At 38.8% G+C, this 17,719-nt stretch overlaps 1 protein-coding gene across 2 annotated transcripts in view; it reads left to right on the top strand.

The window, feature by feature from the left end:
- The window catches only part of LOC136840585 (REST corepressor 2-like), an 87,306-nt gene that overhangs the window by 58,644 nt on the left and 10,943 nt on the right, over window positions 1–17,719 (top strand). The gene's annotated exons all lie outside the window — the stretch shown is intronic.

The raw sequence follows: 17,719 nt of genomic DNA, 5'->3' as shown, positions 1-17,719 counted from the left end.
TGGACTGGCACTCGCTGGGCCGGAGTTCGATTCCCTGGCCAGCTGATGAAGAGTTAGAGGAATTTATTTCTGGTGATAGAAATTCATTTCTCGCTATAATGTGGTTCGGATTCCACAATAAGTTGTAGGTCCCATTGCTAAGTAACCAGTTGGTTCTTAGCCACGTAAAATAAGTCTAATCCTTCGGGCCAGCCCTAGGAGAGCTGTTAATCAGCTCATTGGTCTGGTAAAACTAAGGTATACTTAACCCCTCCCAATAAGTAATGAAATCTGTTAAGTACTAAAAATTGGCATGTAGCTTAAACATCTTCATGTGCGTTTTTGAAAATAAGTTACAAAACTGTACTCTCTCTCTCTCTCTCTCTCTCTCTCTCTCTCTCTCTCTCTCTCTCTCTCTCTCTCTCTCTCTCTCTCTCTCAAAAAGTGAAACATTTTTTCTCTGAAGAATAACAGAGACTGAGAGAGAGCAAGCACACGGCAAGTGCTGCATTTTTCTTAACATGATGCACACACGTATGTATGTGCACACGCTCTTTTGAGAGGAGAGAGGGAGGGAGAGTGCTAGTGTTTCATAACTTGATGCTTGTTTATGTATAGACATGCTCTTCTACAGAGACTGGGAAATATATGTAACACTATATTTCATTATGTATAGTACTATACAGCATTAAATGAATGTCATTAGAAATATCGTACCAGAGAGAGAGAGAGAGAGAGAGAGAGCATTGTAGTCCAAGTCAAATCTTAGAATTTCGGAGCACATGCTTGCACATTGAAAAAGTGAACTATGATGCAATCTTTTTCAAAGAAAAATTCATGTAAGAAACTTTTTATACATTCTTTTAACAAAGATTTCCTACTTTATTGTACAAATACAGTGCAATTACACGTCTTCTATAAGTAGATCTTAGAATTTTAGAGCATGTGCTCACACACTGAAACAAAATCACTTGGAAAAAAATTTATGTAAGGAATTGGTAACAATGATTTGTAGTAGCGTGACTACCAATTCTGAAATACAGATGGTATATACTGTATATGCATCCAATTATTCCTTATTTAACCAAACATCTCAGGTTTTTTTTAGCACATGATTGCCAGATGAACAAGATAGACACTCACTTTTGAAAAATTCTTTTTAAGTATAGGTCTAACAATGTACAGTAGGTACATTACATGAAAACTATATTTTTGAGGTGAAACGTACCCTCTATCATTAGCTTTATCCGAGGCTACTTGGCACGGGTTCAGCAAGTGTTAAAACTAAAACAGTCAGTAACAAACGCTCCCGATAATTATTCCCCCACCCTCATAGGGTGGGGATCAGACAGCAATTGTTATGGTTGTTCATTCTACTCTTGTCGGTCAACACGGCCAGTCCGGTAGTGTAGACAAGTGCTCTAAAAATTTTGTTTGTTTTCCAAGTTAATGATTAGATCATGTGGTTTTTGGTCTGTATTTGGCAATATGGATTCTTCTTCTCTGTCTTCCCTATCGAAATCTAATATATTTTGTAAGGTAAGTTACCAGATTCAGTAATTGACATGCGTATTGAGTAATTAACATACATACACGCTAACTTACATGGATCATCGAGTGGTGACTTATGATTCTGACAACCTTTATGATCATTGCAGGATTGTTCTTTAGGAGAGATGGAGAGAATAATTGCTGAATTAGAAGAGAAAGATAGACTTATGGCTTGAGTATAGAATAGTCTTGAATCTAGGATTTCTTTAGACTCATTACCTGGTCAAGAAGTTAGAGATAAGTCTGTAGTTTCTTTTTTAAGTAAATGTAGATCCTTCTACAACCAAATATCAGTTAAAGGTTAGTAGGCTAGATTTTTTATACAATTTTTTTTATTCGGTTAAATCTAGTATTGATTTATATCTGTCTGAGTCATTTGCAATGTATCTAGTGCATTGTCAGGGACAGTCCCCTCGTTCCTTGGCCATTCCACAGACGCGGTCTTGCCCCCGCCCCCATCCCTGCCAACAGACCCAGTAGTCCCGAGTGTTTCCAAATTAGGACTCGCATCCCAGGATGTTTTAGGACTGTGCCCTCTGCTTCCTGCCTTTGCATTTTGGTCCTCCATGAACAGAGTTAGATCACGGTCGCTTAGGACAGTTGTTATAGGTCTAGATCTGGTGTTTGACCTGTTGTCCTGTGGTTACTCTAGCAATTCGGCCGAGCCAGGTAACTGATCATGTTCCATAGTGAACGATGCCGCTACGGCTGCCAATCGTGCTCTTGGTGAACTTTGCTGCTGCGCTTGCATCCGCCTCAAGGAGTCCAGAGTCCTTAGTTAGGCATTCTGTTAGTAAACATTCATGTCACGACTCCCTCTCGTTGACGACAGTCCAAGTTTTGATTCATCAAGGCCTCAGTTATGTCCGCTTCTGAGGCTTTTGCAGTTTGTATGGATTGTCTTTCGCAAGCAAAGACTAAGCATATCAGATTTTCACGTTTGTCCACAAGTCCATGGGAAGCGTTGAGTCCGATTGAGCTTCCACTTGTGCTTTTGTCGAGGCCACACCAGTCGTATTCTAGGCCGCGGGAAACTTCATTGAGTTCCGTAAGCCGCCTCAGTTAGGTGGCAAACTACCTTAGCTAGGTCACAAGCTACCTCAGCAAGGTTGCAAGCTGCCTTAGCTAGACCGCATGCCACCTCAACTAGGCCACAAGCTGCCTCAACTAGGCCACAAGCCGCCTCAACTAGGTTGCAAGCAGCCTCAGTGAGGCCGCACGCCTCCTCATCAAGTCCAAAGAAGAGTCTGCTGTTGCTCAAGAGACAGTAGGCTGTAGAGTTTCTTTGGGACTGCTGTTAATGTCGATGACATGTGAGTCTTTGAATAGTAAGAGGAGTGAGGAGTTAACTGTGCATGAACAGGTTCATAGTGGCAGCAAGGGGACAGATCGCGCTTTTCCTGTGTTGGAAATTAAGTCGTGGTTAAAGTGGTCTTTTCACCCCCATGTGTCAGCTGGGTGTTCTCCGTCAGGCCTTGAGAAAGACCTTTCTTAGTTCAAGTAGCCTAGGCTGTTTGCCAGAGTGGATTACGAGAATTTTAGCACTGGGTCACGCTATTTTAATACTGCCCGCTCTCTAAGAGCTTCCAGTTTGGGATTTCATTATTTGCCTCTCCCTTCCTTTACGCTATCAAAATTTGTTCATGGGAGGTTTGACTAGCCTGTTGCTAAGGCTTTGCCTAAAAAGTTTTACTCTAAGAATCCTCTCTTTTGTCCCCCTTCCTTCTTGCTAGGAAGTCTCTAGTGCAACGGACAGGCGAGTTTCTTCCCTTTTCTCCTGATCCGGCAGTGGATGGCGCTTTTCTGTCCATGCTTTTTCTGACTAAGGTGCTATTGCTTCAGGCAGGTTGCATTTCTCTACTCCTTAGGCTGCGAATATGCATAGAGCTTGACTAACGCTATCGAAGCTATGTCTTTCAGTGAAATTTTGCTGTACACAATTGTTCAGTGTTTAAAGGAGTTTGGGGTCATCTTCCTCCTTTGGCCAGGGATCCTTTTGTTAAGGCCTTAGTGTTTTTTTCCCTTCTTCTTCCCTGGATGAGGCATTTTCTTGTTTTGATAGGCGAGTTGTTGGTAAACAGTCGTTATTTTCAGCGCATCCTTTTGGGAAGATTATAGACGAGAAACTGTTGGCGTCTGCAGCCACAGAACTGACAAGACAGAGTTAGGTTTTCTTTCTCCATCAGTCCCAAGCCTCTTAAAGGGAAGTCTCCTGCTCCTTCCTCTTGTTTTAGACATCCTTCAGACTATGCTACTTGCTTTACTAGGTCGGACTATGCTACCTGCTTTACTAGGTCTTCCTTTCCAAGTGCAGGATGGGAGAAAGTATCCTTACACCAGTTGTTACATATCCCTTTCTGGAAAGGAAGGGAAGTTTATCTCCTCCTCTTATAGCAAGACTGCTAATTCTGATAAAGATTAGCTCCTTGAACCCTCAGGTGCATTTGGGGGTGGGGGAGAGAGCAGGTTAGACCTCTTCGGTCAAGTGTGGAAACGACCAGGAGTAGACACTTGGGTAGCGAAAGTTCTTTTGGAAGACTATTGCATTCCTTTCAGGCTTTGCTTCCTCTTTCAACCAGCCCGTAGCTTTTTGGACTTGCAGAGGCAACTTTGAGTAGAGAAGGGTCTTAAATCAGGAAGTCTCTTCACTGTTAGAGAAGGCAGTACAGTAAACCCCCCGTATTCGCGGGGGATGCGTACCACACCCCCCCTGCAAATAGCTAAAATCTGTGAATACTTAAAACCCCCTGTAAAAACATAGAACTGCTTATTTTGATAGTTTAAACACAAAAAAAAACTCAAAAATGCTTATACCTGAGTATTTTAATAGTTTTATCACAAAATGTGCAATTAGTCACGAAAATGAAAAAATACAGTAATTAGTGAATATTTCTCAGTGAAAAATACTGCGAATGGGCGAATTTTCCGCGAATAATGGGTCTGTATGTTCCACAGAGAAATCCGAGAATACGTGAGACCGCAAATACAGGGGTTTACTGTAATATAAGAAATACCGGCTACATCGCCAAGTTTTACAGAGGCTTTTCCTGATTCCAAAGGCAACGGGTGGTTGGAGACCTGTCTTAGATGTATCCTAGCTCTGCCTCTATGTCCACCATGTCCCCCCTTTTTTCCTGGGATTCAGCCTCCACCTTCTTAGCCACCTTGGAGAAAGGGGCATGGATGTTTACGGTGGACATGAAAGGCACATACTGTACTCTCATGTTCCCATTCACCAATATTCAGGTAGTTCCTACGCTTTGTCTCTGGGGGAAAGACTTATCAATTTTGAGCTCTTTGTTTCGGAATAAGTTCCACACCTCTAGTTTTTACCAGGGTCTTATCACCTTTGCAAATGGCTTTACTTGCTAGGAGTGAAGATACATTTGTACTTAGATTGATTAATGTAGTGAAGTCTTTTCTGGAACCATCTCAAAGAGTGAGCCACCTGGTCATGGTGATAGATTCTGTTCTTTATAGATTTTTTCCAAGACGTGCTCAAGTTGTCAATCCCTTATCAATCGCAAGCGACTTTGTCTCTTCAGATGCTGGTGTACCTAAGTAGCAAAGGGGCATGAAGTCAGAACCTTAATAGCCAGCCATCACCATGGATTTACTCCTCTGGAAGGAGGAGAGGAACATTGTTGTAATGCCCCAGTTTGTACCTTGTCAATTGTAGGTTCTGGCAGACATGCTAGGTTGTCTGAGACAGGTACTCTCCCATGAATGGACATTAGTCCTGACAGTTTGCGAGGAAACTTGGAGGGAGTTCGGCCAACCTCCCATTGATCTCTTCGCAACGAAGGTGAGTCATCGTCTCCTATTGTATGCCTGGGCAGTAGTCAGTATGGCTTTAGACTGGGCAAACCTATTCGTATATGCATTCCCTCCGTTTCCACTGTTGAAGGAAGTGCTCAAGAATTGAGGGAATCCCAGAACACCACCATGATTCAATTCGTGCCTTGGTGGCCGAGGAGGCATTGGCTCACAGATCTTCTAGAATGTAATTGGAAGTTCCCAGACAATTACCATTTTGGACAAATCTACTTCGGTACAGTCAGGGACAGGGAGGCTGCACGGAAATATCAGCATGCTTTGTCTAACTGCTTGGAAACTGCCAACAAGCTTGTCAGAGCTAGAGGTTTTTCAAGTCATCTAGGGACTCTTATCATTGTGGTAAGGAGAAAGTCCATCAGTACATTATATCAGAAACAGTGGGAGCTTTATAATTCATGGTGCAAGTCCAAGGGCATTTCATGTCTTTGCACCAGCATTGATAATGTAATCAAGTTTCTGCCCTTCTTAAGATATGCTAAAGGTTTGCCTGTTGCCTCCATCAAAGGTGATAATCCATGCTGGCTTCTGCTTTAAGGTATACTGGATTGGATTTTTCAAGGATATTTGTCTTTGATGAAGCTGTTTGCTCATTTGCACTGGAAATGCCGCAGGTTTCTATATGGAATCAGGATGTGGTCTTATGACACTGTAGGGGCCCCTTCTTTCAAGCCCCTGAGAGAGGCTTCTCTGAAGGCTTTTTCTTTGAAACCCTCTTTCTGGTGGCCTTGGCTTCGGCCAAAAGAATAAGTTATTCACAAGCAGTCTCATCGTTAGCAGAGTTCATGTACTGGAACAGAATTATCCTTTTGACTTCCTTGCATGCCAAAAGGACGATGTTAAGGCCCAAGCTCTTCCTGGAGTTTTTTCTATCCCTTCACTAGAAACTCTATCATAACTCCTGAGGAAGAAGAGCTGTTTTTATGCCCTGTTAGGGCTCTGAAGTATTTTATATCCCATCCTTAACCTTTAAGGAAGCAATGTAGGAACCTATTTTGCATGGTCAGGTAGCTTGAGGTTCCTATGTCTAAGAATACCATGGCTTTCTTGAGTGTCCTTAATTCTGGAGGCACATCATGCAGTCTCTCCAGAGGCTTATCCCCTTTGGAAGGTGAAACCACACAATGTCAAAGCAATGACCACACATATTAGTTTTCAACAACACCTCCCTTTAGAGCGTCTAGTCTTGGCAGCACAAGGGAGGTGTAGCTCTGTATTCGCTTGCCCTGAATGACCAAAATAGGCCTCAGTGCTTGGGCTTGTCCCTAAATTTCATAATCCATCCATCCAACTACATGAGGGATGTAGAATCCAGTATGAAGACAGCCATACACCAGCACCTCTGGTTTCGGCGTGGGAAATTATTTCCTAGTCTTCCCTTTGTGATGTCCCTTTGTGATGTGAACAAGTAAAGGTTCTCTCTCTCGACCTCCTTCCTGGGTAAAGGGGAACCATATGTGTTTGAGTTTGTACATGGTATTTTACTCCACTTTATTTATTTAGGTCAATTTATATACTGTAATTGCCCTGGCCTTATTTGGTCTTGGATGAGGGCAAACAAGGCCTCTTTTTTTTTTTTTTTTTTTTTTTTTTTAGTAAATTATGTTATTGTTAGTTGCAGAGCCATTGCTCCTCTTTGGAAAAAGCTACACTTTTGGAGAAAGTAACACTTTCTTCTAAAATTGGTCATATTTTTTTGGGTGTGAGGTGCCACAGTAACTCCATTAGGTAGGTGGTAGCTCTTGAGGGATCATGATTTAATTTTGCTTTTAGCTCTCACATCAGCTCTGGAGGCCTTAGGAACAGGGGCCAATAAATTGCCATTCTGTGTTGCACATCAACCCCTGATGAAGATCCTCATCTGACAAGTACTTGCCATGGGATCATATTCATTAGGGAAGCAGCAATGAGGATATTTATAATTATGTCTGGTAATTTGATTATAGGGAATCTCTTGCCTGCCTCCAGCACTCAGTGTTGGAGCCAGCTAATGATAGAAGGTAGTTTCACCTCAAAAATAGTGAATTTTATGATAAAATCAATTTTTTAGGTACCCTTTATCATTAAAAAAAAACCCTCCCTCCCCCTCTTAAGAGATTAAGAGTAGAATGAACAACCATAACAATTCCTGTCTGACCTCCTACCCTACAGGAGTTGGGGGAGTAATTAACAATCATTTCAATTTTAACACTTGTCGAACCTGCACCAAGTACCAGCAGATAAAGGTATTGATAGAGGCCAAGTACCTAAAAAACTGATTTTATCATAAAAATCATTATTTTACACTGTAGTTAGATCTTTTAACACTATAAAAAATAACCACATGCTGCACTTGCAAAACCAAAAACTATATTTTTTTTCTCCGGACTCAACGATGCATTTGATAGGTAACAAAATCTGGTAATGTGAGACGATAGTGTATTAGGTAATGTGAGATGATAGTGTATTGTTATTTGTTTCTATGGGGGATACAAACCATTGCCTTTTTATATGAGTCTCTTCAGCACTTAGTGTGAAAGCAGTCATTGAAACTTGGAAAAAAGGTTATGCTATGTAGGAAATGGTGGGTGAGTGGGGGAATGCTCTCACTTTACCCATGATTCACTTTGTTTGGAGGGTATGTTGCAGTCTCTTCAAAACCTTATTTTTGGGGTGGCAGTGCTGTTGTCTTTTTGTGAACCTGATGATGCAAACTGATCATCAGATGTTGGCTTACCACAGGTTTTGCACATAAGTTTTATGTTCCCTCAGTTATCAGATCAAGTTCCTCATTGGACGAGTCGGTAGAGTTCTCGGCTAGCACTCTGCTAGGCCCGAGGTCTAGTCTCTGGCTGGCCAATGAAGAATTAGAGGAATTTATTTCTGGTGATAGAAATTAATTTCTCGCTATAATGTGGTTTGGTTCCACAATAAGCTGTAGGTCCCGTTGCTAGGTAACCAACTGGTTCTTGGCTACTTGAAGTAGGTCTAATCCTTCGGGCCAGCCCTAGGAGAGCTGTTAATCAGCTCAGTGGTCTGGTTAAACTAAGGTATACTTAACTTGGTTATCAGATCAGAGTTAACAGACTATGATCACAATAGACCATGTTACTTTCAGGAGAAAAGGTTACAAACTCATTACTCATGTCATTCAAAAAATGTAATCTTCAGATATTAGGCCCAAATATGTCGTATGTTGAATGTAAGTGTTCTGGTTTTCAAATTCTGAAAAAGCAACTTGATATTAGTGCCTTGTTTTACAGACCAAACCTTTTGGGATATACCTTTTACAAACTTTGTAAATGAATTAGATTTGTTTTTGATGTCTTGTAGTCCAAAGTGCTCTATAGGATCCTGCAGGCCTAAAAGACACTGGAACTTTCAGCATCTTGTCCACTCACATAAATCACATTTAGGGATATTCATGTTAAGTCAGGTTAGGATGAAACAAAACCATGTTTTTATTAACTTCAAAATTCATCCTGCAAACCCATTAATAATACAATAAGTGCCCTCCTCCCAGCCCCATGGATCTCGCTGCCTTGCGTATGTGGTTGTTAAGAATGCATGTAGCCAGAGTCCCTTTTTTGTCTAAGAGACAAAGGACCAGGTTCGAACGTAGTAAATGCCATATTAGGCATATGATATGGTAAATGGGTTTGTAAGAAAACACTTTCATATCATAAAAATATTTTTGAAACCTTAGAAACTATTCATTACATTATGCCTGTTCATATGTTCTAATGAATTAGTACTGTAATGTATTTTATGGTAAAAATACTTATTAGTACAGGTAGTGCTCGAGTTACGATAATTTGTCTTACGATAATTCAAGTTTACAATGTGGTTAGCAATTAATACCGATACGACAATATTTAGAAAATATTTTTAAATTTCGCGTGGGTGCGGGCGCAGGCAACAGCGTACAATCAGGCAGCAAGAGAGACCAACTTACAATAGACCAACTTCTTTTCCTCCATCTCTTTATTCTACCTTCTAGTTAAAGTAAGAGAATGATAAAAGTATTGTTAGTAACCTTATACTCTTGCAAAAATGCACACAGCCATAAACAACCAAACGAGAAACTGCTCTTTTGCTAATAACCAAATCGGATAATAACTGTTTTGCTTGTATTTCAACCATCATACGGTTAAACAATTACTGTAGTTATGTTAGAAATGACGTTAAGTACAATAGGACTGATATATTTTACATTATACCCTTATCTGCTTTGGAGAAAAGATTGGCAAGGAAATATACTGCTACAGTAAATTTAAGCTGCAAGTTGTAGCTGAAGCTGAGAAAACAATGTTTAAGCTGCTGATGGCTTTAAATTATCGTGCATTGGCAACATGGATGAAACTCAACTGTAAATAAAATTTGAGAGAGTATTTTAATCAAAACGACTGGGCATGAAAGAACACATATTACTGCTGTTTTCACGCTGATAAAAGATAAATACATAAAGCTTGTATTATGATGATGAAATCAAGAGAAAATAGCGAACGGAATCTTGATTCTTTTTACACAAAATGAACACGCCCCCAAACGGCCAGCCACCAACGTCATCTATTAACGAAAAAAATAGCTAAATTAATTTCACAATGAGACATATTTAAGTTATATTTCGATTTAAAGACACTTCATATAATGAAAATAGTATAATGAAAAATATCCTTATCCCATATAAATAAAGTATCTAGAGATTCATTTACGCTAACAAGAAGCAAGAAAAACGCTCTGAACTGAGTTAAATGCGGCGAAATAAACACCGCATGATCGATTCCCGAACCAAAACATTTGATTGTCATGATCGCAGTTTATAATGCAAAAGCAATATGAGAATATATACAATTGGATACAGTGTAGCAAAGCATAACTTTTTAAAAGATCCATGCAAAAGATTCACATTCGTTATTTTGATGTTTGTATAATACAGTGTTAATATGTGAAAATAGAGTACAGTGTAATGTAGGCTAGGCTACCAAAGTGTAGGCTAAGACATGTTTGTTATTCAATTTCTCTTTATACTAAATTATCATTGTTTTTTATTCAATTTCTCTTTATACTGAATTATCATAAGTCAATCTGCATTGAACCTGCAGAATTAGCTGACACTAATAATTACTATACCGTATATGTATAGAGTATACTGTGTAGTGTAGGCTAGACTACCATATATGTATAGATGGTACTGATTACCCAAGTATAGGCTAGGCCATATTCGAGATACGATTTTTTCAACAAACGATGGGTTTTTTGGAACCTAACCCCATCGTAAGTAGAGCAATACCTGTGCAGTAAACTCCCCTGTATTCGCGTTCTCATCAATCTCGGATTTCTCTATGGAACATATATACTATACACATTATTCATGGAAAATTGCCCAGTCGCAGTATTTTTTACTGAGAAATATTCACTGATTACCTTATTTTCATATAATTTTCATGACTAAATGTACTTTTTGTGATAAAACTATGAAAATACTCAGGTACCCAGGTAGTGCTCGAGTTACAATAATTCGCCTTACGATAATTCAGTTTTGTGATGGGGTAAGCAATTAACCCTTTAACGGCGACTGGACGTATTTTACGTCGACAAAAGTTGTCTTTCGGGTGCCGAGTGGACGTAAAATATGTCGACTACAAAAATTTTTTTTAAATATTCATGAAAAATACTTATAGGCCTCGCTTTGCGAAAAAAATTTTAAACGCGCTTCAGGGATGCTGGGAGTTCACGGATCACGCTGTTGTTTTGTTTACAAGCGTGACCCAGCTGCGCACGTCATAATTTCTTTCTTATCCTAAAAGAAAGCATCAGCTAACTCTGCTGAAAATCTCAGAAATTCTCTAGTCACTTTGTCGTAATTTTTGCACAGTTTTTTATTAGCCGTTACATAAAGTTTTATATATGAAAATGTGTGCAATTTCATGTAGAATGCAACAAAAAGTAACTCATGGTTGTAGCTTTTATCAATTTTGACATTTTCATATAAATCATGATAAGTGCCAAAATTTCAACCTTCGGTCAACTTTGACTCGACCGAAATGGTCGAAAAATGCAATTGTAAGCTAAAACTCTTACATTCTAGTAATATTCAATCATTTACCTTCATTTTGCAACAAACAAGAAGTCTCTAGCACAATATTTCGATTTATGGTGAATTTAAAAAAAAACTTTCCTTATGTCTGCGCTCGCTAACTCTGCTGAAAATCTCAGAAATTCTTTAGTCACTTTGTCGAATTTTTGCACCATTTTATATTAGCTGTTACATAACATTTTATATATGAAGATGTGTGCAATTTCATGTAGAATACAACAAAAAATAACTCATGGTTGTAGCTTTTATCAGTTTGGAAATATTTTCATATAAATCACGATAAGTGCCAGAATTTCAACTTTTTGTCAACTTTGACTCGACCAAAATGGTGGAAAAATGCAATTGTAAGCTAAAGCTCTTACATTCTAGTAATAGTCAATCATTTACCTTCACCTTGCAACAAACGGGAATTCTCTAGCACAATATTTCGATTTATGGTGAATTTTTGAAAAAATTTTTTTTTACGTCTGTGCATTACGAATTCATGCATCATTTTGTGATAATATTTTCTCTGTGTAGCTTTGATCATTTTACAATTTGTTATATACCAAAATCATTGCAATTTAGTATACAATACAACAAAAAAAAAAACTCATTAGCTTTAACTGTTTTGCTCACAGTGCAATTTGTATACAATTATATATGAAATTTTTTTTGCGCTGTCATATATTCCAATATTTATATATGATAATGATATTTTTTTTCATTCCTGATGGTTGCATACTAAACTTCAGGCAGTGAGAAAAAAAAGGAGCCAAAAATGAACTCTTAATCTTAAAAACTAAGCATGCTGCGATTTTTTAAAAAAACTTTCTTTCCGCTTCGGCGCTAACTCTCAAACTCCGCCGCCATACGGGAGGCACTTTTGTAAATAGAGGCTCGACGTTTAAGGGTTAATACTGATATGACAATATTTATAAATATTTTTATATTTTGCACAGGCTCAGCATACAATCAGAGAATTATAGAAGTATTGTTAGTAACATTATACCCTTGTGTAAATGCATACAGCGTAAACACCCAAACGAGAAACTGTTGTTTTGCTTATAACCGAATCGGATAACAACAGCTGTTTTGCTTGTATTTCAACCATCGTACAGTAGTAAACAATTACCGTAGTTATGTTGCAAATGACGTTAAGTAGAATAGGACTGATATACTTTTACATTATAACCATATTCACTATGGATAAAAGATTTGAAAGGAAATATACTGCTAAATTTAAGCTGCAAGTTGTATTTGAAGCTGAGAAAACAATGTTCAAGCTGCTAATGACTATAAATTATCGTGCACTGGTAACATGGATGAAACTCGACCGTAAATAAAATTGGAGAGAAAGTATTTTAATCAAAACTACTAGGCATGAAAGAATGCATATTACTGCTGTTTTCACGCTGATAAAAGATGAATATGTAAAGCTAGTATTATGATGAAACCAAGTGAAAATAGTGAACAGAATCTTGATTTTTTAACACAAAACAGACATGCCCCCGAAATGGCCAGTGTCATTTGTTAACGAAAAAATAGCTAAATTAATTTCACAACGAGATGTATTTAAGTTATATTTCGACTTAAAAACACTTCGTATAATGAAAAATAACCTTGCCCCATGTAAATAAAGTATCTAGAGATTCATTTACGCTAACTAGAAGCAGGAAAAGCGCTCTGAATTTAGTTAAATATGGCAAAATAAACTTACTGTGTAATCGGTTTCCAAACCAAAACATTGATAACAATTTATAATACAAAAGCAATATAAGAATATATACAATGTTATTGGATACAGCAACGTAAAGCATAACATTTTAAAAGATCCATTGAAAAGATGCATATTCATTATGGTGATGTTTGTATAATGCGATATTAATATGTAAATATAGAGTACAGTATAATGTAGGCTAGGCTACCATATATGTATGCGATATACCAGGGTGTAGGCTAAGCTAATTCTTGTTTGTTATATGTGTTGGATTATCATAAGTCAATCTACATGAACTTCCAGAATTAGCTGATATTAATAATTACTATATCGTATATGTATAGAGTATACTTGATAGTGTAGGCTAGGTTACCATATATATATACATGGTACTGAATACCCTAGTGTAGGCTAGGCTATATTCGAGATATGTTTTATCCAACAAACGATGGGTTTTTGGAACCTAACCCCCATCTTAAGTAGAATGATACCTGTATAAGCATTTTTAAGTTTTTTTTTTTGTGTTTGAACTATCAAAATAGGCAGTTCTAAGTGTTTTTAGAAGGGTTTTAAGTATTTGTGGATTTTAGCTATTCACGGGGTAGTTGCGGTACCCATCCCCCTCGAATACAGGGTTTACTGTTATAACAATAATAATTTACTAAAATTTAATGTTTTAGACGAGCTAAACATTTTCGGTTATATACTCAGTTAACTATCAGTGACCTATTTGAAATATAGGTGTGTAGTTATTATTCCATCACTAATACATGTCTATCTTGGAGGCATTTAGTTGTGAGGCGAGGTACGAGTAAAATACGGAGACTACAATTTTACTGATTTATCTACAAAACTTTCATGCAGGTCAGTAGCTCATGCAAGCTGCAATGTAGCTCCCAACCTCTGACAGGTCGAGAAAGGGATTAAATTCAAGCATCTGTGTTTGTTCACAGACAGAAATATACATACAAACTGATACAGAACATTTGGCTGAAGATCATACATATATGGTTGGAAAGCTGGCATAACAATACATACAATGGTAATAATACATAGATCGTGACAATGATGACAATGGAGATGTATGTACAGCATGCATCAAAACTGGTGTGACTTTTTTATTTTTGTACTGGACAAGCGTTGTTCTCAAGTTGCCACTTAATATTAAATCTTCTATTTTACATTGTAAACATGTGTATACTGTATATGAGGAAAAATTAGTCACTTGTTATGTAGAATCTTATCATTGAAATATATTGGATCATGAAAAACAAAAATATTTCAAGCTACAGAAATATTTCAGAATGAAAACTAAATACATTGCGGTAGCATGAATCTCGGCTCACTGTGACTCCGGTGAGTTGTGGAACCGTCAGTCTGGATATAGTGAAAATGTGAAAGAGAACGTCGTGATGGAGTGAAAAAGAAAGGTTAAGCATAGCATAGTCTAATGATAAAAACTTATGCATTTGGGATATGAATTCAAAGTTATTACTTCTTTCCGCTTTTGTAGTTTTGTGTATAAATAAAATGTTAGTCAGGATCATGATTTTGATACTTGCAATAAATTATTACAAGTCATAGCTTAGGCTATAGCCAAGGCTACATAGGTCTAGTCTCCTGATGGGTTTCTTCAATTTGAAGAAAAAAATTATGAATAAATAAGTGAGGTGGAGAGTAATCATCGCTATTAGAAATACAATTAATTCTACCTTTTTGTTATTTTACTTTTACTTCAGGAATGGAAGACTATTATCAGGTTAGACATTATCAGTCACACATATACAGTAGTGTGCAGATTCTGGAGAATGACAACAACAACGTATTGTAAATAATATAATAATAATAATATAGCTCTGGAGTCTAGGCCTATGCTATTGGCTTTATAACATACTAGGCTATATTTCAGATAGCAACAGTAGTTGTGTCAAATTCCTGTAACTTATAAAGGGTGTCTATAAGACCATAAAGCAGAATTTGTGAAATTTCTCCACAATCTTTGTGTGATATACTTTCGTCATTATTTTCTTCATAGGCCTATAGGCCTAATTCTAATAAGAATTATATGATTGAGAAGAGCGAAGTACATTTGGCCTATGGGTAAGGCAAGGGGAGGCAAACTGAGCCATTTAAACAGTTGACATCTGGTTAGACCACGCCCACAACTACATTTCCGTTACGTTCATTATGCTGGCTAAAAAAATCAAATTCATTAAGTATTTATGTCTTTTCATATTTACCATAATTAAAAATTACTGTGGTAATGTTTTTATAATGATGTAGCTGATATTTTGACAAAAAATATAGCACTGATACTTTAAAACCATGCTTAGTGAACTGTATCATTGTTGGAGCTAAGTTGCAAAATGTTTTGTCGTTGCAACTTAGCATAATTAGAAATATGAAGAAGGTGAGAGTTGCCAGTTAGTGACTTTCAAACGACAGCCACTGAAATCGGGTCGCACAAATTTTGCTGCATGCTGTACAAAAGACATATGAGAGAAGTTGTGTTTCTCTCGACCACATGGTTTCTCTCGCGGGTTAGTCATCACTGGATAAAGGAGATTTTGATAGTAGGTGTGGGTAGGGTAGTCTCTGCAGGGGGAACAATGTTCCGTCCAACTTCGGTACTGTGGGTAGGGGTGATGGCCATTAGCTGGGGGCTTTTTGGCTTATTCCTGTTTCTTCCATTTCTTTGAATACCTTCTTCGTGTAGGTGAGCTTCTCTGGGGCCAGCTGTCTGAATCATGAGTGGATCAGGGGACCTTTGGTCTCTATGTGGTGCTGGGTGCTATGTTTTGCTGGTTTTGTTAAGTCCTACTTCAGGTCTTCCTTGATTCGTATTCCCGTAGAAGTTCTGGCATGTCTGGCGGCGGGATGTTGGTTGTGATGGGGCATATTTGTTGTTCTCTTTGACTCAATGTTTGGTTGTGGTACGTCTGCTTGGCTTTTGAGGATATGAATTTGGTGCTGTTCTTGGGATCAGCTGTTTAGCTGCTACATTGACCAGAAGGTTGTGCGCTGTTAGGAAATCCGCTCCTGACAACACCATCGTCACGTCTGCCATGATGAAGGACCAGTCGTATTCTTTCCTGTTGAAAGCAATTTTCATCTCCCGCCTTCCATACATTGTTAGTGGTGCTCCGCTGGCCATCGATACATGGAGGTTGGTGGGTGTGGGGTTGAGCCATTTGTTCGGGCTGGTTGGGATGATTGATCTGCATGCTCCGGTGTCCAATAAGAACTCCATGTCAGATCTCTCGATTTTTAGAAAGAAGCACATGGGTCCTTTTCTTTCATACCTGGATGAAAGACAGCGGTGAGCAGGCTCAGCTTCTCTTATGAGGCAGCCGGTCTGCTCACCGTTGACATTAGTATGGATGGGTTATGTATGCGACCCTACTGTGTGTTTTTTGAGAATAGGCAACCTTTGTTACATTTTCTGGCCTTGTTTCCAAACCTCCAGTGGAAAAAACATATGCCCTCTGGAGGTTCTTGTTTCTCCTGCTTAAGCTTCCCTTTGCTGAATTGTTTGGGAAGCTTTTTTTTTTGTACATTGGGGTGTGTCATATGTATTTCATTGACTATGATCAGGAATGAACTCTTCTATGGGCATGGTGGAGACTTTGGGTATGGCTGCTACTGTCTGGCAGGGTAGTTTTGTGTGGATTACCTACCTCACGAGGTCCAAGGATAACCCAGGTTGGCCACCCTTGGCAAGCAACTTGATTAGCCGCCACAGTTGCTTGCACACATGCGACAGCCACTTGTCTCCTATCGGGCCCCCCACATGTTTGAGGAACTTCTTGGATCTCTGGGCAGATGGCATGCTGAAGGATGACTTTAGCTGGTCCTTCAGTAGGTTGTAGGTGATGGGGGCATCTAATTCTTCGAGCCATCCTGCTATCTGCTTGGAGATGTCCACCGGCAAAAATTCGAGGACGGCATCTGCTCTGCACGTCGCTGAGGCGATTTTCTTTGTGTGGAAAGTCGTTTCCACCCTGAAGAACCATGTCTCTTGGTTGTGGGCCGGGAAGGGCGGCAGGCATGGAGGTGTCTGCGAGGTTTTTGCTGATGCTGTTGGGATTGTTGCTGTTAGCTTGGTTGAGCATCTCTCCGGGGTCACCAGTGTGAGGCAAGGTACAAATAAGATACAGAGACTACAGTTTTATTGATTTGTTTACAAAACTTTCACAGAGGTCAGTAGCTCGTGCGAGCTGCAATGTAGCTCCTAACCTATGACAGGTCGAGAAAGGGATTAAATTCAAGCATCTGTGTTTGTCCACAGACAGAAATATACATACGAACTGGTACAGAACATATGACTGAAGATCTTACATATATGGTTGGAAAGCTGGCATAACAATACATACAGTGGTAATAATACATAGATTGTGACAATAATAACAATGGAGATATATGTACAAAAGACATACGAGAGAAGTTTTGTTTCTCTCGACCACATGGTTTTTCTCGCGGGTTAGTCATCACAGGAGAAAGGAGATTTTGATTGTAGGCGCGTGTAGGCCCACACATGGGGGCACTACATAGTAATGAAACAATACTCCCTTAGCTCT

Source organism: Macrobrachium rosenbergii, chromosome 8 (genome assembly GCF_040412425.1).
Source record: "Macrobrachium rosenbergii isolate ZJJX-2024 chromosome 8, ASM4041242v1, whole genome shotgun sequence".
Lineage (NCBI taxonomy): Eukaryota > Metazoa > Arthropoda > Malacostraca > Decapoda > Palaemonidae > Macrobrachium > Macrobrachium rosenbergii.
Note: the sequence above shows the minus strand (reverse complement) of the source record. Positions and strands in the feature narration are given on the sequence as shown.